We start from the raw sequence: 23,606 nt of genomic DNA, 5'->3' as shown, positions 1-23,606 counted from the left end.
TGCTTGAGGTATAGGTCTAATTTCTGTGGGCCTGTCAGCCAAACCCAATCAATAGTGTAAGTGAGAAGAGAAAAAATAACATTTTAAAGCTTCGTTTAATTTTTAAAGTCTTCTCCTAGGGATGTAAATGTGTCAAATGGGTTTAAATGGTTCAAGTAAATTAACAAAAACAAACCCCACCCTTTTAAAATATGTTAACAAATTATAGCAACCTTCATATGATTATGGCTTTTATATCTTGTATACAGTATATGTTTCTATTATGTTTGTTTATTTAAAATTTTAAAAAAATATTTTATTTATTTGAGAGAAAAAGAAAGAGCGCACAGGGAGGGGGAGAGGTAGAGGTAGAAGCAGGCTCCTGGCTTCTAGAAGCAGGGAGCCCAATGTGAAGCTCAGTACTGAGATCATAACCTGAGCCAAAGGCAGACACTTAACCAACTGAGCCACACAGGTGCCCCTATTATGTTTATTTAAATATAATTAATTATTTTAGCATCTCTTTTTACTATCAAGTTCCCTTGGACCAAGAATATCAGGCAGTTGACAAACATCTTAGGATTTTTATATGCAGGGGTCTATGGAAAAGGTAAAGATGTAGAATTGCATTGAAGCCTGAAGTTTACACACTTCTTTACAGTTTGCAAACATTAGCACATACATTCTCTCCTGAAACCTAGGCCTTCCAACAACTTCTTAAATAAGTAACAATTTTTTCCATAATTTTATAAATGCTTCTCTTTTCAAAGCAGAGTGGAATTATTATTTTCATAGCATCTGGGTGGGAGTGGTGAAAAACTAATGGCTTGAAATTTATTCTTATTTAACCAAAGGAAATACTGTTGCTATTAATATGTTTTTCTGGCTAATGGACCAAATCTATAAGGCTACAGGTTCCAGCCGTGCTGCGAGCGCCTTGCAGTGCACTTAGAAATGACACTGCAAGAAGAGATAATTTCTGATGAATGCCAGGGACTCTGGAGAATATAAAAAAGCAACTCCCTGATCAGTTATATCAAAGTAGTCTACTGTTAACTTCTAGGAGAGATGGAGTATCCTCCTTGTGCCAGAGCAATTTTTACTCCCAGTTTTCATATATATGTCAAAATAATGTTCCTTGTGGTGTACCATGGGTAGTTGAGCACATTTGTTATTCCAAGATCCAAGCTTTCACATTACTGAATGAATGAAAATATAATGTGATCCCAGCAAATGCTACCAATCTGAAAAGGAGAATGGAAGAAGAAACAAACATGAGGGGATCATCTCAGGTATTTCATCCCTGGCCTGGTTTCCTTTCATTATTTTGTTTAAATAATGTTGAAGGGTTTAAAACAAAACCCTTCAAAGAAGGAATGATATGAAACAAAGCACCCACCATGGGTTCTCTTGGGCAATTGGATAAGAAATAATGCAGAGGAAAAATGAGGGATGTACAGAGATTCTGATAACAAGTCACTTCTTGCTTTGACGTTAGGCAGTGGAGGAGCTCTGGCTTCCAGCAGATGAGAATCTTGATGTGGGTGTCGGCAACTGCCACTCCTGCTGAAACATAGAACTTTCAGATGCTACTTTCTTGTGAAACCTCACCCTACGGGACCAAAACTCCTATCCCTAGCATACGGAACCATCTCCTGTTGGTAGAGAATGGAATTGTGAAAATGTATTTTTGTGCATTTATCATGTATCCCAGTTCAGCCAAGATTATACAATGAGTGGATATAAAATGACATTGATCAAAGCTTATCTCTTTGAACAAAGCTTACGTTTGTTTCAAAGGATAAAAGAAGAAATATTCTTAACTATGAATGTTTCATTGAGGAAGCTGGCAATTCTAATCCCTGTTCCTTTTTCTCACTCATATAACTGGTCATTTACTAAACTATATATAAAAAAATAGTTAAAAGAAAAAGTCAAGGTGTTGAAGAAGGAAAAGGACATCAGTAGAACTGTTGAAATCTAAATCAGGTTTGCAATTTAGTCAATAGTATTAGACCAATGCTAATTTCTTATATTTGGTTACATAAGATATTAACATTAGGGAAATCTGGGTGAAACGTATATGGGTACCCTCCCTACTATTTTTGTAACTCTCTAAGTCTATAAGTATCTCAAACTACTTTTTTGACAAAAACCTCAGACTAGTTATTGGGGGAAAGGGGTGACACGAATATAAACTAAATGAATGGGATATACCCTGTAATGACAAAGTCTTTTTAAAAAGCCTAGGTATAGGAGAGCTAGAAGCTTTGGAATGCCCATCAAATATGAAAATGTGACTTCAAAAGTATAGGATCACATGTAATCAATTTCCAGCATTCAGACTTTCAGATTTACCTGACGCCTAGCAAGAACCTCAATAATGCAGGGTAAATTATGAGATACTCCAACTGAAAGAAGCAAAAAGCCAAGTTACTTCCAAAACCTTTAAAAGAATAGGTCTTCGATGGCTTTTCTACCTCAGAGATATCTGTGAGATGTTTCTGATCCCTCCAGAATAAATGAACTCCCCCCCCGCCCCCGTGTTTCCCACATCACCACCGCCTATGGCACTTAACAAATCTCAGTGCGTTCCTAACTCGGGTGCCAACCCCTCAAGGCAGATACCTATTTATTGTTTATCTTCCCTCACGCCTTAATTCACAATAGGTACTTGGAGAAGTTTTTTTTTTTTCAAGGAATCAGTGAATTTGTTTGGCGTGGGAGGGGGTAAGGGGGGGAGCAGAACATGTACAGTGTAAAACCTTTTTTGTAAGAGCACCTTTGGTTCAGTGTCCTCCCCAGAGTTCAAGTGAGGAACAAGCCATGAGGAAAACACTTCTCTGAAGCCCTTGCCAACTTGAGGGTGCTTGAAATATGCCCTCACTGCTATATAGAATTAAATTTAAATGATCCTGAAAACAAGTGGGGCCTCTATGAGAAAAGCCTTGGGTGGCATAGTCTCAATACATTTGTCAGTTTGTTCTTTTAAAGTTCCATCTGTGGTTTCTAATACTGAAATCCTGGTTACTTGAGGGTATAGGTGAGACGAACATATCTCACAATTTCTACCTGGGCCAGTTTCTGTCTCTTATGGCTCATTTCAATGAGTCCCAAGAGGGCAAATCAATCAAAAATTAATTGCCAGTTATCAGTTTGTCATTTTGAACATGCTATTGAAAGTAAACGGGGAAAAATACCATTTGAAAGAAAATATAATGAAAAGAGAAAGTCAGGCAGAAGTCAGCATATGGAAATGGATCATCCTCAAACAGCCCTGGACTGGCTTTGGCTTCATCGAAGCATCCTGTACCATGGTTGGTGCGTTTAGTATGCAGTGTGGGTGCTGCTGTTTGAAGGTTATTAAGTTTGACCTAGATTTTATTGGTGTTCACTCTAATCTACTCAATTATCTTTGGGGGTTTTCATGTGTCTCTGGGAAGGATGAAGCACTGACTTCGACTGGCATATTGAGTAGTTGTAAAGATTTGATAAAATGCTAATTGATAATAATCAAAAGCTTGAGTCACTACTTTGATAAATATTTTCTTGTTTTTTTGAAAATTATTAGAGAAATTCCTTTTTAATGAAAAGAGGAGTGGCTTAGTAAGAAAGAATCCCAGGAAGAGGGAAATAAAAGTAAGGATCCAATTTCGCTGGTATCTTTGTAGCTCCCACATCTTAGATCGGAGGATCATGGTGAAAGGCACCAACATTCTAGAGCTGTAGGTTCAGGAGTAACCATCAGAGGCCATAAACATTTCCTTCTCTGAATTCTAAGTCTAAATGCAAATCGCTCAGGCCCGAAAATCTCCATTTTCTTAAATGACATCCAGAGAACACAGACTTATAACTCCCTTGATAATAATTTCATAATCTGTGTTTTGAGACACCCAATTTCTCCTGTCTCTCAGGCCACATTAGTAACCTTGTAAGAACTAGAGCAAACAGAAGAGAAATGCCTGCGAGAGAGACTTGCACACCTAACACTGGCATATTTAGCTCCTGTTGCTCGCTGGTGGCCTCTCGTCGGGGACATGGTAGATGCCTAGGAGTGGAGCAGAAGGTGGGACGTAGGTAGAAGAGGCTTGACTTTTATTTAAATAACAACAAAAAGGACAGCAGCATTCTAGTGATCACTTTTATTACTATGATCACTAGTGATCATTAATACTTTCTTGGTGCATCTCCCTGTTTTCTCAGTTAGATTCTGAAAATTGTTCATTTTGCTTATATATTTTTTATTTTCACTCATTTCTGATGATTCATTTAGAGATTTAATATTTTTTTCTTTTGCTTGGCAACTGCACTTTTCTTTCGTTATTAATTTTTTAAAAAATAAATTTATTTTTTATTGGTGTTCAATTTGCCAACATACAGAATAACACCCAGTGCTCATCCTGTCAAGTGCCCCCCTCAGTGCCTGTCACCCATTCACCCCCACCCCCCGCCCTCCTCCCCTTCCACCACCCCTAGTTCGTTTCCCAGAGTTAGGAGTCTTTATGTTCTGTCTCCCTTTCTGATATTTCCCACACATTTCTTCTCCCTTCCCTTCTATTCCCTTTATTCCTCAGCCATTAGAAATGACAAATACCCACCATTTGCTTCAACGAGGATGGAACTGGAGGGTCTCATGCTGAGTGAAATGAGTCAATCGGAGAAGGACAAACATTATATGTTCTCATTCATTTGGGGAATATAAATAATAGTGAAAGGGAATTTCATTATTAATTTTTAAAAGTATATACTACTTTAACATGCCTCAGATATTTTTAAAAATGGGATGGAATGCAAGATACTGTCTTACCTTGTCTTTCACCTCCCTCTTCATCCCCCTCCTTCCAGAGACTCTATAAACACGTATGCAAGCAGAAAAGTATTCATTTACTTTCTGCTTGTCCTTCTTCTCTGGTATTTTTAATGGAAGAGCATGGCCTGGGATCAGACTGACTTGGATTCTCAGTTCTTTATCGCTAATATGAGCTAATAATGTCATCTTCACAGGACAGTTAGAAAGGTTAAATGAGACAAGGAATGTAAAAAACTTACCACTATTTCTGACATGCAGCTAGTGCTCAGTGAGCATGATTATCATTATTTATAACCTTTGAATGAATGGAGGGGCGTGAAAAGAAAAAAATGCATTCATTTCCAAGGGCTGCCAGAACAAATTACCACAATCTTGGAGGCTTAAAACAATAGAAATGTCTTCTTTCCCATTTCTTGAAGCCAGAAGTCTGTTTATAGGGTGGTACTCTGCGCTTTGCTTCTTCCACTTCTGGTTGTTGACATGTTCCTAGGCTCTAGGCTGTCTGTATTGATTTAAAGATTTTATTTATTTATTCATTCATTCATGAAAGACACAGAGAGAGAGAGAGAGGCAGAGACACAGGCAGAGGGAGAAGCAGGCTCCATGCTGGGAGCCCGACGTGGGACTCGATCCCGGGATCCAGGACCAGCCCTGGGCTGAAGGCAGGCGCTAAATGGCTGCGCCACCCAGGGATCCCTGTCTGTATGGATTTAATCTCCACCTCCTTGTTCCTCTGTGTGTCTCTTATAATGACTTGTCACTGGATTTAGGGCCTGCCCAGATCACGGAGGATAATCTCATCTCAAGATCCTTAACTGAATTACATCTGCAAAGACCCTTTTCCCCAATAAGGCCCCATTTGGGGATTAGAGATGACCGGAATTACAATGCAGGCTTATCTTTTGGGATGGAGGGGACACCAACCAATCCAATTAAAATGTGTGGTTTTTTTTTCTTTTTTTGCTTATTTCAGGATGATTCATTTAATAATACAGATGATTCATTTAATAATACAGAAGGTATCCTTGAGAACCGTTAATGTACTGTAAACCGTCATACTGCAAACATGGAAGCATTAATTGGCATTTTGTTTTATATCAGTATCACACATAGTGATACTCACATAGTGAAAGTTTACTGGCAACCTACAAAATATAAAATTATCAAATTGGTGGTAATAAAATAGGCATAAATATTATTTTTTTTGCCAATAAATTGTTTGGTTTTCCTGCCACTCTTTGGCGCTATATGTATGTTTGTGCAGGGAATAGGGAAGGAAATGGAGTCGGAGGTTTAAAGAAAAAAAAAAAAGGATACACTGATGAGGATTTTAATCCCACCTGAGAACAGAAACTTGAATCGGCTTGTCACATCTTCAAGGATTCACTTTTACTCTCTGTTGTAAGTTTCCTATCCCAATGGGGACCCACCTTCTGTACATAATAGTGGAATGGCCTATTCATGCTGTCCTAGTGCAAAAGAGATGGAAGATATAGAGGCGTCAGATGTATTTCCTCTATATCTTTTGGAACAACAAGAGGAGAGAGAATATTAAAATTTTTGTTTAGAATACATATGATTCTGCTTCAAAGAACCGCCATTTCTAAGAAAGGAGACTCTTGATTGCTATACAAGCATTCAAACAGAGGTAACTTATGCTACAAAGTCTTCATTTCATCCACCAGTATCATCATCATCACTGCAATGTCCTAAATCTGTATATGGCCAAGACACTGATTTCTAATTCTGATTTCTTTTGCAGTTGATTAACTTATAGCAACATCACACGTCCATAAAGTAATCGAGTGCTAGAGGCATTGTCTGTGATGTTAGCCTTTTCATAAACATTTTTTTAGTTGGCAGAATGTAAAAACTCTTGGCCATGTTAAACAATTAACCTCTCACTGGCTAAGAAATGCCTTACTAGTCTTTTTAATTCACTCCTCAGCCTATGTGTTAGGAATGCTTTAAGAGATGTATGATTTTCACTAGTAAATAGCTTCCAGTGTATTATTAAACTTTTCACCCTTAAAGCTTTTCTAAATCCTACTCAGAGATATGCTTTCCTCTCTTAATTAACAGAATATTTTCACTGATGCAACTTTGTTTGGTGGTTTTTTGAGGAAGGTAAAACTTAGTTCTGTTTGATATTTGTCCAGCAAGATTATTCTTGGCCCTCCAGTATTGATGCAATCTCATTGTCAGATCTAAAGTGGAAGGGTGGGATGCCTGGGTGGCTCAGTGATTAAGCGTCTGCCTTCTGCTCAGGTCACAATCCCGGGGTCCTGGGATCGAGTCCTGCATCAGGCTCCCTGCAGGGAGACTGCCTCTCCCTCTGCCTTTGCCTTTAAAAGTTTTAAAAAAACTTTTAAAAAATAAGTGGAAGGACAGGGTATATGCATAGGTCTCACCTATTGTCCAATACCCAGTGGTTATTAATCTTACCAGGACCTTCCTGTTGCAGGTGAGACATCTGTCCCTCCCTACTTCCTTCTCCATCCCTAAGGAAGACTGCATGTTACCAAGCAGTCCTTAGTCAGACTTTGGATTTCTTTGACATCACATCAAAAACCACAACTACCCAACTTTACTGCCCCCAGTTTTTTTTTTTTCTAACTCTTCTTCACTCACATATTTTTACCACGAGATAATCTCAACCTTCCCAAATTCATTTGCCACTCTCTATTCCCTCTCTAGCCATGTCTGTCCTCCCTGTCATTGCTGTCTCCTAGGATATGTCGTCCCTGGATGGATGGAAAGGAGCAGGTTCTCATGGGATGCTGGGACAGCAGGGCAGAGAAGAGGTAGCTACCTCAATTTTATATAGGTTGTAAACTTTGATTTTTAAGGAGCAAATAGCAACTGCTTCCCAGAAACTCTCTGGCATTTAGTCAAACTTTTGCTTGCTTTCTTGTTTTCACATGACATTAAAACAAAACAAAACAAAACCCAAATACTGAATTGTATAAAATAGAGATAAGAGTTTCTCTAACTTAAAAAAAAGTATCCTACTCACATGAGGTGAGCAATCTTAACATTTAAATGTCTTTTCCAATAATTTTTAATGCTCATAGAACCGTATTTGTACATCCCTGAATGTATTTGACTTTTTTTAAAATACAAAATTTGGATTTTCTCTAACTTTATATTTCTAGTCTGAGATCTATCATGAACATTGTCTATGTCATCACAGTCTAATTTGCAGGGCACCTGTGTGGCTCAGTGGTTGAGTGTCTGCCTTTGTCTTGGGTTGTGATCCCGGGGTCCTGGGATCGAGTCCCACCTCAGGTTCCCTGCTGGAGCCTGCTTCTCCCTCTGCCTGTGTCTCTGCCTCTCTCTGTGTGTCTCTCATGAATAAGTAAATAAAATCTTAAAAAAAAAAAAATCTAGTTCATTATTTGTCATCTGTGCCCAGCATTCCTCAGTTTAAATGTCTTATAAATTTTAAGCCATTTATTCATTGTTGAATGCATATTGTTTATAATTTTCCTGCTATTACAAATAATGTTGCAGTGCTCATGTTCATACAAGCTTTACGATTGCTTCTGCTGTATGGAGTCTCAAATTTGCTGGGCTTAGAGATTCACACTTTTTAAAATCTAGTAGTTTCAGCCAAATTGCATGTTAAAAAAAAAGGTGGGGGAGGGATAAATGATTTTACCCCCTCTCATGTATAGTGTACTTGAGAATTTTTATCTTTGATTTGTTTGTATATTTATTTCTTGCATTTAACTGGATACTGGAAAGGAGTGTATATCTGTAAAGGCTAGACTTATGTTTTGGGGTATGGATGCCTAACCACTATGGTTAACATTGCATGTACCATAGAAAGCCTCCTAGGAACCCCTTCCCCCTCCCAAGAGGAGAAATTTCTAAGTGCATTTACTGTGATTTCAGTAGCAGAAATTATTTTGATACATATTTACTATCCCATCAAGTACCTGAAATAAATACATGAATTTTCTGGGAAATGTTGAAAAGAATTTGAAGGATTAGACAAGTAGTAGCAGTAATAATTGTCTCTTCCTTCCTTGATAAGTGTGGGTTAAGGTAGAGAAAATATTTTTGCATGCATTTCCAGGAATAGAGAATAGGAATATTGTTGTCAAGATGGAGAAATAAAAACATATGCAATTCTGTACAGTGGCATGCCTTTAATTCCTGACCCCCCAGAGGATTTTTTCAAAACTCCCCTTTCAGCCTCTTTTAGTCAACTTGGTGTAATAGGGGTACTTATTTCTCACATATAAATCTCCCTATTTGTACAGTTTCTGATGTACTGTCTAAACAAGGACAAGTCATTGATTCTTTATTCTTCTGTTTTTGTGTCCATGAAGATAGAATAATATCCACATAATAGAAATTAGACCTTCACTGCTAAAATCAAGTTTGCAGAATGCTTAAAAACCCTTGGAGGGAAAGGTAATTTTAGCATAAATTAATGCTTTTTGATTTACATTTTGTAATGTATTTTTAATTTTACTTTTGTGAGCTGAATTTGAATTCATGCATTTTTATAACTTCTGTCTTTTAGATTTAAACTTCTTACCATACACGATAGCTTAGGTAAATGGTTGTGAAGAAGTGTGTACTTGGTGGTTGTGTAATTTCCTGTCCTGTGGCTGTGTGTATATTCTAATTTTAATTTCTAATTGCTCATATTTATGCCTTGTCTTCAGTAAAAAGCATTCAAAAATTCCTTTTATATATGCAGAATTATTGATGGTTTATTTGAGTGGTGTCTTGAAGAAATGGCTAATACACACACATACACACAGACACATGTTTATATATATAAAAATATGTATACGTATATATACAGACACATATATTTATGTATATATAAGTGGTTATGTATATTCATAAACACATAAACATGCTTCACATATACTTAAGAGTAAATTATAGTGTTTTTTCTTAAATACCTTTGATTTTCACACATCCTGCCATCTCCCATTTGGTACCTTCTATATTAAATCTCATTAACATGAGCCTGCAGGGAGAATGTTGAAATAAAAGCTTCTCCTGAATCAAAAAAAATATCATCTTCAGTGACTAGGTATTAATATTATGTGTCCAAACTACTAGAATTATGTATTGCCAACCAAAAATAATGAGTGAGAAGATAAGATTATCATGAGCTCCATTTGTCAGGAGGATGTCTCCACTTGATGAAGTCACTCATCACCTGAAGCAAATTTGATAGATGAGATTCATCACCTTTCCCCCAAATGTGACCCAGTCTTCTGCTTGATATAACAGTCTCCTCATCTCACAGACTTCAAACTATGGAGTCAGCTCTGACGCCCTTTTCTCAGCTCAACAATTAATCTATGATAAAAATGGCAAAGTCTTGGGGCTACTTCTTTTCACAATGTTGTTGTCTCACATCAAACTTTTCAGCATTTGTAATAATGAATATCCCCCTACTGGTTTATGGTCTACTCTTGGGGCACCTAGCTCTGGGTTGGGGGCATTATAGGAACTAAGTAAATATATGTTGAATGAGTGGATAAACCCTACAAAGATTCATTGTAATAGTTTATTAAAGTACAACTCTCATCAAGTTACTCTGCAGCCTGCAGATTCTCGGTAGATCTCAGATAGCAACAGGGGAAAGACCAAACTCCTCACTGTAGTGTTAAGAGCCATTGAGAACTTGCTGTCCTTGTTTTGTTTTTATCGCTACTCTCCTCTGGATGTTCTGTTGCAGTCATGCTAATTTTTAAACCAGCTCTAATATTTCATGCTTCACCCCAGGTCTATCATGCCTTGTTCCTTTAGTCTGTATTTTCAGGCCGGATGCCAGGGTGTTGTATACTCTAGAATCACCTAACCTGTCCATTCTCCTCTAAGCCAGAGGCTTAACTTCCATGCTTAAAAGTTCACCTAATCAACTTTGATCCACATTAGTATCTCCTTCCTTGGTGCTCCCAAGGAAGTACCACTCTTCCTTAACACTGCCATTTTTTCTTGAATACTAGGCTTCTTCTCCTAACTCATGACGGTAAGAATCTTCTGTACTCTTCTCTTCCCCTGAGGAATGCAGATATAGCTTTCTGAACAGTGGGAATGGTAGGTGGAATTTATAATCTCTGAGTGTCTGCAGATAGAGGATGGAGAAGGATGAATGGAGCAGGAGGTTGCTATTGTAGACTGCATCAGGGTAGAGGGGAGTTCAAGAAGGCACAGAGGCTGGGACAGTTCCTGTAACACCCAGAGAGTAGCCTCTGAAAGAGAAGGAAGTTCACCAAAATAAAAAGCTCTAGAAATGAATGTTTCCTTCTTCAAAATTTTGCTTTAGTATAAGCCTGTTTCCTGGGCTGCAGAACTAGAGTAATTTCATGGCATTGTACTCTGGCCATTAATGCACTGGAAGTTTGTTCGAGAACCTTTAGGTGAAAGTCGTATAACCTCATTACACCCTATCATGCCTCATAAGGTACTTCTTTTAGGGCCGTCAATAAGTGAATTTCTATATAAAATGGACTCATTTTTCTTCGGACTGAATATGCAATTATCTCATCTACCTTGACTAAACTATTTATTTAGGCACCTAACCAGCTGAATAAACAAAATCACTGCATTAATATTCTTAATTCTGCCAGCAAAGTGCACCACGGTTTGGTTACTGCTCACAACTTCTCCCTCATTTCGTACTACTCCCCAACTCTCCTTGCCTTCCCACTACTCTTTCTTTGAGTTACTCAAGTCCCCAGGATTTCCTCTGGACACAGGACTTTCGTGTATGTTCTCAATCTAACCTGAAATGTCCCTTCCCTACACAGTCCTCTTCACTCTCCCAGGCTAGGTCACATTCCTCTGTTAGAAATATTTGTGGCTTCGGGTACCTTTCACATAGTTCATAGGACAGCTAAGTTCTTAACACATTGTTGGGTGATGACTTGATTAATGTCCATCTTTCCCACGAGAATTGAAGTTCTTTGAAAAGATGGACTGTATCTAATTTTTGCTCATTTTTGTATCCCAGTATCTACAAGGTACTCAGTAAATGTATAATAAATGAAGTGAGAATTTAAATTTCACTTGTGAACCCCGTTATTTTACTACTCCATAGATACAGTTTTCTATAACATTGTTATCCCTGTTCTCTAAACCCTCTAATATACCAAAAAAAAAAAATCCAATTACATGTGAAAAGACTTCTAAGCATAAATAGTTGAAAACAGGGCTTTGCTTGTTACATAATTGCCTATCTAGCCAAATATTAATTTTTGTATTTTCCACAATAAAGAGGGTATGTTGACAGTTTTTTTAAGGATAGAGTACCTTCCTCCATGTGGTTTTGGAAACCTTAAATACAATTTAAGCACCAATATTTGTCTGATTCCTGGGAAGAATATACACAGAAATATCTGAAACATCCTCAAAGCCTGGTACATTTCAATAGAGGGAGCATAATGCTTTTACTACTCTACTTTGTTGTACAGAGTTTTCTCAGTAGAGTGAACACTAAATCAGTTATCCAGCAAGTTCATATTAAAGGCAAGATGTTCAAAGAATTATTCCACAAGACTTCTTATGCCTAGATCTTCAAGGAATGCCTGCATGGTTTAGTGATACTAAACTATAAATAATTCTGAAGGAGAGAGAGAAGTTTGATGGCTTAATAAGAAAGGGGTCAGTTCACTCTGGACCCTGAGGTTGCGAATGCAGAGATACTGTTTGTAAAGATAAAGCTTTTTTCTCCTTCCATAGCCGATTTTCTGAATTTCTTAGCAAGAATCTGCTTTGACTTTCTTACTACTTTCCTGAGTATACCCATAAACCAAAAGATAGGCGATGTTTGAGTACAGCTGCCTAGAAAACAGCATACATGGTCAATGTGTTCACCTCCCTGCCTCTCCCTCATGAGCCACATCCAGTCAAGAAGTGACTACTGTCAGTTCTGCCACAGGACTGTCTTGACTGTTATGTCTTCTACCTCTCCATTCTAGGAATGTCCATGTTCAGCACCAACAACCTACTAAGCATTCTCTCACTTTGGGGTTTGGCCCCCACCCACCCGACAGTCCCTCTCTCTCACTATTGACATGGTGGTTCTTCTGAAATACAAATCTAACCACTCTATCATTTAAAAACTTTAAATGACCCATAGCAACAACAACAACACATTAATATAAAAATTGTAACATATGCCAGTACCATTCAAAGTATTTTACATATATTAAGTCATGACTGTGTCCTGAGACAGTAAATCTAGAAACTGTTAGTAGTCATCACTTTTCTATAATAATAAAGTTGATGTTGGGTGAGTACCTGTTTTGACCAGGCACTGTTCTCAGCACACACCTGACAATCCTGACAATATTAACTCATCTAATCCCAACAACATTTCATGAATAACAACCTTTTTTTTTTTAATTGTGGAAACTAAATTGTGAATCATTAACAAAAGGTTAAGCATCTTGCCCGAGGTAATATGGCTAATGAGTGGAAACACAGCATTCAAACCCAGACAGACTAGCTCCAGAGTCCATGTTCTGAAGTCCTGCTCCTGCTGCCTTTCCAGAGAAGCTCCCTGATTTTAGTGCCTAATTCGCCAACTTATCCGGCTTTCCTTCACCAACCTCAGTTTCCATTGGCATTGCATTCTTCTGACTTCTATCACACTGAACTACACAGACGCTCTTGTAAATGAATCCTTCTCCTGGACCACGTTGGCTCACTCAAGCTCTTCATTGCTTCTGTAAAACATTTGTCTGAGGTTATGACCCAGCATGTTCACAGCTGAAAGGTTACACACTAGTAATACTATGTACTCTTGTTCCCACCTGCTAAAACGGACAGCCTAAAGAAAAAAAAAATCAGCTGTAGTTATTTCCAAACATATTTATGCTAGTTTTGCCTATTATGGTCCACATTTACTTTAATTATTATATGAATTGATGAAATATGAATAAGAAAGAAAGAGTCAAGTGTCTTGAAAGACTAATGTACAATGAGTTTTCTTTTTTAAAACAGCGGTCACATATGATCAGACAACTATAAATGCCTGGGAAAAATTTGTGAAAGTCTAGAATGCTTTTTTATTCAGATTTTGAAATATGATTTTTAAAGTTTTTACTCCAATGTAAAGAAGCTTAACTGGGAATTCTAAACGCTGTTATATGAATATGGTTTAGAAAAGATTTACCAGAGCTTCAAATTTTGAGCGTCTACCCAAAGAGAATGACTTCTTATCTCAAGAAATTGAATTAGTTGAGCATTATGTGCTTCGTAATACAATGATATGATTAAGAAATGAATGTATGAGGGGTGCCTGGGTGGCTCAGTTGGTCTGCCTTTTGATTTTGGCTGAGGTCATGATCTCAGGATTGTGACATCAAGCCCTGGGTGTGTCTCTGCACTAGGTGTAGAGCCTGCTTAAGATTCTCTCTCACACTCTCCCTCTGCCCCTCCTGTACTTGCAGTCACTCTCTCTCTCTAAAGAAAAAGAAATATGAATTTATAAATTCTTTTAGTATAGTTCCATCCCTTGCCAACTTAAAAAATATCACTCTGACAAATATCAATCTGGATTGTGTTGGATGCGAGGATATCTGTCTTTGGAATATGATACCATACTTAGTGTCACACCCACATGCTAGCCAAACCACAGAACTTAGGGTTCTTCCAGTATTTACCTATGAGGCACTTTCTGATGTCTCATTTTCTGCCTTTGAATGTGCTTCCCTTTTGCCTGAAATGCCTTTTCCTAACCTTCTTTTTGCTAACTGATTCATCTGTTAGTTTTAGATATTACCAAGTCTGCAATATCTTTCCTTCCTTTCAAGATTGGCTGTATATTTCTCTAAATGTCTATTAGAAGCAACTACCGAGACAAAATGTATTGTAATTAAAAATTTGGAGGAAATAAATGTATTCAGCCTTTTCTACACTTTTTTTTTTCTCTTATGGGGAAGACATGGTAGGATGGTTTTTAAAAATAGAATGAAAAGTAATAAACCTTTCTAATCCTAGTTTCCCATCCAAAATAAATTTACAGGGTAATCACATACTTGGCTATGACTTAAAGATTAATAATATTACGGTGCTGAAGATAGAACCCATATGACAAAGGAATCATACGAAATTTTGATTTGAGAATACCAAGCTCCAAAACTTGATTTTTTTAAAGTATCGTGATCATTCTGATTATTTGTGAAAGGGAAAGCTGTTAGTAATAGTTATGCAACTTCAAAGCAGATTACAAAATTTGGTATATAACTAGCAGTAAACAACAAAGTAGGTTCAGGTGGATGTAGTGGTTTCCATGGTAAGCCTGTTTCATCTAATCAAAGTGATACTTTGTAATCATGAAGAGGATATAATTATAAGCATTTATTATCTAAGTGGGATGATTTTTGATAAGGGTAAAACAGGATTGCTTTTATTAGAATGAGATAGAAATCCAATCAGAAGGTATAAAGATTATGGTAATTATGTGGTTCTGGTGCTTAAGAGAGAACATATGCTTCTCTTGGACTCACTTTCACTGGCGAATAGCCATTTAACCTAAGATGCACTAGAGCTGTGAAGCTGCAGTACTTAAATGTTGTGCTTCCCTAGTGATCTGTCTATATAGCAAGCCCCCAAAACAAGCGGGTGAGATGAATGCAGTTACGTCTCAATAAGAACCATTACCCCAAGGGTGAAGTGGCCACACACCATGTACACCAAAATATTATCTCTATAATCAATAGGAACTTGGTATGTGTAGGAAGCAAGGGCTCTACTATAGTAGAGATTCATGGATTTGAATATATCTGGAAGTGGAAGAACAGTTTTCAGTGACAGCTCAACATTCAACTGCATCCATTTTGCTCTGGGCTGCTAGTCCTATGAAGATAATTATGTATGACAAGATCTTGTCACTTTTTATTAACACCTTTCAAATGTTCCCCCTTTGCCTCCAACATAGGGTAGATACTTCATAGATTGATATTTAAGTTTCTCTACAATAAGTCCATCCCCAGCTTATAATGTACATTTGCTAACTTCCACTAAACTGCATTCCAGCCTAACCCAGGGAATTCAGGGTTTTTCTAACATGAATCCTTGATATATTTTATCATCTGCATATTTCTGGTCACATTTTGTACCACTCATGCCCAAATTTATATTTTTCTGATTTCTAGAACAGGATCAACTCAGTCAGAATTAATCATTATTTTTAAGATTTTATTTATTTATTCATGAGAGACAGAGAGTGAGGCAGAGACACAGGCAGAGGGAGAAGCGGGCTTCATGCAGGGAGCCCGATGTGGGACTTGATCTTCGGTCTCCAGGATCACACCCTGGGCTAAAGGCGGCGCTAAACCGCTAAGCCACCAGGCTGCCCCAGAATTAATCTTTTTTTAAAGGAAGATATCATAGTCATTAAGTGCACAGGCTTTGTGGGTTCATATCCTTTGCTATTTTCTTGGTTTGACAAAGCCTAAATTATTGTCATTTACTATACTACCTGGACCACGATAAGTACTCAGTAAATAGTACTCGATTATCATTATCACTTGATCTCACATCCATCATTTATGGCATTCTGCTTTGTGTTTTAACTTCTATGTACATCATCTTTTGCTCTATATTATGTTTCTTGAGGTCAGAGGCTTTGCCATCCTTTAACTTTTTAATCTTCCTGAATACACTTTGTTCAAATTAGTCTACAGTGCCCATGAAATTAATCCATTCAGATAGTGCTGATGCCGGTGATCTAATTCTATCCTTTATATAATATTTTGAATTATTTTAGCTTTGATCATAAGTTAATTTCATTTCTATTAACTATAAGCCATCGATTTTTTCCCCTATCTGGTATGTTGTGGGAATTTCCTATCTAAAAATCTAAGACAAAATGCTCTTCCCTTATCAAGATGTCAACTGATGGCCTCCTTAAATAAGTATCTAATACTCAATACCTATACTTAGGTTTGGTTCAAATTCTCTTAAAAATTAATTTGTAGGGCAGCCCTGGTGGCTCAGTGGTTTAGCGCCACCTTCAGCCAGGGCCTGATCCTGGAGACCTGGGATCGAGTCCCACATCGGGCTCCCTGCATGGAGCCTGCTTCTGTCTCTGTCTCTCTGTCTGTCTGTCATGAATAAACAAATAAAATCTTTAAAAAAATTAGTTTGTAAATGAAGCTTCCAGCAATGTGGATGAAATGCCCATGAGGAAGACTATAGAGAGAAGCCTTCAAATTTGGTACTCACCATTTTGATTTTTAAAGATCAATTAACACAAACTAAGGCAATTTACTTTTAACAAAGTAACCTCTCCAAGTCTCAAATTTCTTATCTGTAAAATGACTGTGTTGTCTGAAGATATAAACTCCTTTTTAATTCAAGATACTATATGATGCTATTGTCAAAAATGAGAAAAAGAATAACTTATTTTTTAATAGTATTATAAAGGGGACTACTACCAAACTTCGCACTGTCCATTTAGTTAATATATGTTTACCAAGCACCTATTGAGAATATAGACAGAAACTATTTTAAGAATTAATAAGACAGTGTTGAACAAGATATTTAAAGTCTCTGCCTCCATGGAATTTACAGTGAAGTCCAGAAGATAGATAAAAATCAAGTATACCGTGAGATAGATTTTAAAACCAGGGAACAGATAGTGCTGTGAAGAAAGGTATGCTAAGGGGTAGAGGGTGACAAGAGGAGTTATTTTAGATAGAATATTTAAATGGGAACACAGAATGCAAAGAACATTCCATGCAGAGGATAGCCAAGTACGGAAAAGGGCCAGAGTCAAGAGGACTCATGGTATGTTGAAAGAACATGGAAGAGGCTAGTGTGATGAGGTATAATGAACAAGAGGAGTTGAGACTGAAGGTGTTGTGAGGAAACAGATCCTGTAAAGCAGTGATTCCCGGAGGGGGCAATTTTGTGCCCCCACAGCCACCCTGGAGATATTTAGCAATGCTTGGTGACATTTTTGGTTGTCAAACTGTGGAAGGGATGCTATTGACATCTAGTGAATGGGAGCCAGGGATGTTAATAAACATTCTAATTCATGACTAAGAATTTTTCTGGCTCATCCTATCTAGAGTGCCAAGCCTGGGAATCTTGGATGTAAGGGCTTGTTGGTTCACAGTAAGCAATTTGGATTTTATTCCGTGTGATGGGAAGCCATTGGAAACTTTTTGACAGGGCAGGAGTATGACACAATTAGGTTTGTTTGGCAAATGACGTGGAAAACAGAGATATAAACACCAGTGAGAAAGTGACTACAGGAGTCCAGGTAGGAGATGGTGGTGGCTTGGGCTGAGTGGTATAGTTCAGGAAGAAGAAGGTAGTTGTTGGATTTCAGGTATAAATAAAAGTGAATCCAGTTTTTTTTCTTTTAAACTATGGGTTTTCTCTGTGGTTTCAAGTTTTACACAGTGATTTATATTATTTAAAAATGTACTTTAAGAGGACAGTAATTTGTCTATATAGAAGACTATCGAGAAGATGTGACTTATGGAGGACTGACTTTTCAATTTCTATGGCACACAATATAAGAGATCACATCTTTTCAAAATTCACTTTTTGCACATGCATCTGATTTCTTGCAAGCAAGAGGATCCCCGTACAAACTCAGTGGATATAGTAGCCTATTTTATGCTGTGTAATATTATTTTGGGTTACATTAGAAGTTTAATAAGAGCTCATCTAAAGTGAATTCCTGTTCTTCCTATCTGAATTGAACATCCCCTGAATTTTGTCTTCCAAAATGGAAAAGTCAGGCTTATGTTCGAGAGCACATTCCTTGGAAGCTGAGAGGATTGCTTTCTGCTTACTTGGGGTTTAGGTCATTGATGGCAAATATTCAAAAAGAAGTATGAAACAAAATATCCTAGGAAGCTTTAGATAAGCTTTATGTTTATAACAAAACAATATGGCATGCAGGCATTCTGATCCATAATTTCATTCATGCTCTGTAGCCCAGAGTCTTCATTGGTCAGGATTGTGTCACCACATCATAGTCCTATGTAAGGGGGAAAAAAACATCTTTTCTGACTTTCAAGCAATTCAGTCACATATTTACATGGTATTCTGGTATTCTAGACATTATGGTTTATAATAAATTCATGTAGGCTGGAACAAGTAGGGCTTGAATTAGCAAGATCTCATATTTGGTACTTACTAAAACCAATTTTATTCACATTTACATTTTATGAAGAGTAATCTGTAGTTGTTGGATGTGTAATCTAGTATAGTGACTTCTACGAAGTCATTATATTCTCTCTGTATAATACTATTTGTTTGAATGAAATTGTTAAAGATATATTAAGGAATATTCAGTTGGAAGAAATGATTGATGATTAAACGAATCCCTGCTGACATTAATTAGGTAGTCTACTATTTTGCAATAGTGGTCATGTAAAAAGAAGGATCTCAATTCAAATTTAACCAAATTCCAATTGCTTCTTGTGATGTGGTTGTATTTAGAAATGTTATTGGTGTGTAATTAAAACTTTAAACAGTGATTTAAAAATTAATTACTAGTAATCAATTACTAGTGATTTAAAAATTAATTACTAGTAATTTAAAGATTAATTACTAATAATGAACCCAAAGGCTCATTAATTTTGTTTGTAGAAAATAAAGAAAATAGCATGCATTCCTATTAATATTAAAAGGAATATTCAGTTTGCAGAACTGAGATCAAAGCAAACAGATGGAAAATTGTTCATATTTCCTCCAATATCTAAGCATTATTGGACCTTACATTAAAAAGCACTGAGATGTGCTTTTCCCCCTGTATAAATATAAAGTAGGAAAAACCTACTAACATAAATGATGAATGATACAGATACCCAGGAAATTATTTTGAGAGAGGACTTTGTAAACAAGTACAATACCATTTATAATAAATATTGATTTAAAAAAAATAAAATTATGTATTACAAGCCCACTATTTTATTTAAATTGTTTTGCTAGAAAGCTTTGCATGGAATAATGATATGAGTCACTTTTTTTATTCCTGATAAGATCCAGTTTAACAGTAACTATACTGATTATGATGCTTAAACCTTTGATATTTCATGTTTTTATCATTTTTAGCAAAAACTCATTCTGAATATATACAAGTTAGATACATTCTTTTCTTTGTTATGTGGAGTTATCTTTTCTATATTCAGATAGTTTGTATAATGTTTATAATTATGCTATAACTCAATAATTCATTTACCTACATAAAAACTTTTGACTTAATCTTATCTGAAATAACTTAATATGGGATGTATTATAATAGCATTTAGAATAGGAGAAGAATAAGAAATTAAGGAGAATTAGAGAATAATTAATAATAGTATCTTTAGAATGAAACAATTTTTTTATTTTTTATTTTTTTTAATTTTTAAATTTTATTTATTTATTCATGAGAGACACAGAGAGAGAGAGAGAGAGGCAGAGACAGAAGCAGAGACACAGGCAGAGGGAGAAGCAGGCTCCATGCAGGGAACCCGACATGGGACTCGATCACGGGTCTCCAAGATCATACCCCAGGCTGCAGGTGGCGCTAAACCGCTGCGCCACCGGGGCTGCCCTGAAATGATTTTTTTTTAAAGGATTTTATTTGTTTATTCATGAGAGACACAGAGAAAGAAGTAGAGACATAGGCAGAGGGAGGAGCCTGATGCAGAACTCGATCCCAGGATCACGACCTGAGCTGAAGGCAGATGCTCAACCACTGAGCCACCCACGTGCCCCTAGAATGAAATAATTTAAATATACTTAATTTTCCATACTATTGTAATGACTGGAAATCTTCATTATAAAGTTGCCTATAAAATATCTCCTTAATTTATGATGCTATATCTTCAGGAAATAATGCACTAAGGAAAAGAGAATTTTTTTTTTTTTTTGTAAGAGAATGGGATTTGAATTAATTTTATGTTCTTTACCTGTTAGCTTTCTCCTATCCCTTCCTCATAGCTTGATCCAGATATTCATAATACCTTTCCTGGCTGTTGTAGACTAAAATAAAATACCATCCTTTGAACACCTATGTGGTTAGCAACATTTGATATTTATTTATTCCTCAATTCGTCAATTATATTTCTTGCAGATGCTTCCAACTTGTTAAATTTCATGTCATATATATTTTACAGACTTCAGTTGCTTATGTTCAAATCATGATATAAGTTATAATCTTGGTAGTAGGGACAAGATTTTATTCCTTTCTGTGCTCACAGGCACACTAGTTATACTGTTCCACATAGTAGTCACTCAATAAAAGTGTGTTTATAACAGGAAATAAAAAGCAGAGTCCACATTCTCACAGAATTCTTAAACTTACCCTCATAAACTAACCCTAACTCACAAAATAACACAGCATAAACTGCCACCTCATTCATTGCTGGATTAATCAACACAGCCTAAATATTATATATGTGGCCTGATTTAGAATCTAATTCTTAATGTTGATATCTTTTTCAAATTTTCATTAATGACTACAGCGATTTTTATGGCTAGCTGTAGATATTATTAATACAGGAGAAAACATTCTTTTAAGGAAATTGTCACATCTATGCTCCTATAATCCAAATTTAGAAAAAAAATGTACATCAGAAATATTCACTATAAAAAATCTTAGTTGTACTAAGAGCATTCATATTAAACTTACAAAATTAATTCTATGACTTTATTGTGAAGATGTATAAACCTTACTTCTTGTTTAAATGAACTAAATAGATTTGCTCTAATCACCTAGCAACAATCTGCAGTCTATTTAGAAGATGACATTTCATTTTTTTCCAGTGAAAATATGTTAAGGACCTATTCTTTGGAATCTCAAATAATTATGATCCATGTTGCAATGGAAAGGAAATTATGGAATCTGCTGTATATAGTCTTTGCCCTGCCACTAACTAACTAGGTGACTTCACCTAAATGCTTTTGGCCTCTGCTTTATGTATACAAAGATGAATTTTATTAGATCATCGCTGGTGTCTTTCCAACTGTGATCTTAGGAAATGTCCTCACTTATAGGTAGCTCAGGTGATCCAACTTCCTAGAAATAGTATCACCTAATTTGCTTAAATTCACCCTCTTTTAATTATATACATTTATTTTTTTTAATTACATGCTTTTCTAATTCAATATAAGCTCCAAAGAAAAGAGTATTATACCTTAGCATTTTTATACTATGCAAATATAACAGTTGGTAACATTTAAAGTTAAAGTAGAGAATGGGTCTATTGAGCAGCAGAAAAGCTTACCATGTTTATAGCAGAGGTCTTTGGGCTTTTTAGAATATTGGTGCTGATCATGGATTTTGATGTACAAAATTTAACTTTATTCGTTAAACAGTTTCAAGCTCACTTCCCTTCTTAAAATCTTTCTATAGGATCAAATAAGCAACAATGGCTTCATGATTAGGTCCCATAAACATTTTAATCATGTCTCAGAGACCTGATCTTATTTTGTCTGGGTACTAATGAAGCTATTATTTTCCTGATTTATCATTTTATTATGATCATCAAATTCTCTGTATCTTTTTGTTTTATGTATCTTTCTTATGAGCATCATGTAGCTAGAATTTTTCACAGTTGGACAATAATTTTTTTTCAATTAGCTATAGTAGTTCATCTACTTTTATTATGATTAGTGATGTATTTAAATACCATCTTATTTTGTGCTTTCTATTGATCCTGCTTTTTCTACTTAATCTTCTTAAATATTTTTAAAATTATTTGAGAGAGAGAGAGTGAGCGAGAGAGAGAGCCCAAGTGGGGTGAGGGGCAGAGGAAGAAGCAAGGACCCTGATGCAGGGCTCAATCTTGGAACTCCAAGATCTTTACCTAAGACAATGCTTAACCAAGTGAACCACCCAAGCGCCCCTCTACTTTTTAATTTTCTGCATTCTTTTGCATTGACTGAGATTTTTTAAAGTTTTATTTATTTTAGAGAGAGACAGCACACACGTAAGTTGGAGCTGAAACCAAGAGTGTGATGAAGCTTAACCAATTGAGCAACCCAGGCAGGCCTGCATTAACTGAGATTTTTAAATTCTATTTTCCGTCTACTGGCTGGGGAGTTGTAGATTACATTTCCATTATGATTTGTAAAATATTATTTAAATGTATACCAAAGTCCAAAGATAATAAATATCTCTACTCTTTACTAGAAAAATTCAAAAACCTTAAAATTTATTTTCAATCACTTTCCTCCTTTTCTGCGTGTTATTTTATGAAGTTATCATGTGGTAGAGTGAGAGAGGAATGGAGAGTGGGGGAAGAAGAGAGAGATCATGCAAGCTTTCTCTGATCTCTTCTTATAAGGGTACAAATCCTCTCATGAGGGCCCTACCCTTCCACCTGGGAGATAGTGCTTCAGCATATGAATTCTGAGGAGATATAACTCAGTCCATAGCACAAGGTAATTCAATTAAGAATGAATAATCTTTTTTAAAAAATGGGCTAGAAAATTTGGATGTCCATATGCGAGAAGAGGAAGAAGAAGAAGAAGAAGAAGAAGAAGAAGAAGAAGAAGAAGAAGAAGAAGAAGAAGAAGAAGAAGAAGAAAAGGAAGGAAGGAAGGAAGGAAGGAAGGAAGGAAGGAAGGAAGGAAGGAAAGAAAAGAAAGAAAGAAAGAAACAAACAAACAAACAAACATGTACTTTCTTTTGTACCATATTTTTAAAAAAGGCCTAAAACTAGAAAGGTAGAAGAAAAAAATAGAAAAAGCTTTGTGACTTTGGATTACGCAAAGATTTCTTATGGCATAAAAAACAGGTGTTATAAAAGAAAAAAATTGCTAAATAGTCTTCATGAAAATTAAAAAAAATGCTTGTTCTTTGAAGAAAAACTGTTAA

General features: G+C 36.3%; 1 protein-coding gene and 1 long non-coding RNA gene across 7 annotated transcripts in view; one reads left to right on the top strand and one right to left on the bottom strand.

The window, feature by feature from the left end:
- The window catches only part of IMMP2L (inner mitochondrial membrane peptidase subunit 2), an 848,292-nt gene that overhangs the window by 611,701 nt on the left and 212,985 nt on the right, over positions 1-23,606 (top strand). The window lies entirely within an intron of this gene.
- Positions 10,318-14,102, bottom strand: LOC112670747 (uncharacterized). Its single transcript, XR_003143186.2, has 3 exons — positions 13,947-14,102; positions 13,381-13,497; positions 10,318-11,019 (listed from the first exon to the last, which is right to left on the bottom strand). It is a non-coding gene; the product is annotated as an uncharacterized LOC112670747 (long non-coding RNA).

Source organism: Canis lupus, chromosome 14 (assembly GCF_003254725.2).
Source record: "Canis lupus dingo isolate Sandy chromosome 14, ASM325472v2, whole genome shotgun sequence".
NCBI classification, from domain to species: Eukaryota; Metazoa; Chordata; class Mammalia; order Carnivora; family Canidae; genus Canis; species Canis lupus.
Note: the sequence above shows the minus strand (reverse complement) of the source record. Positions and strands in the feature narration are given on the sequence as shown.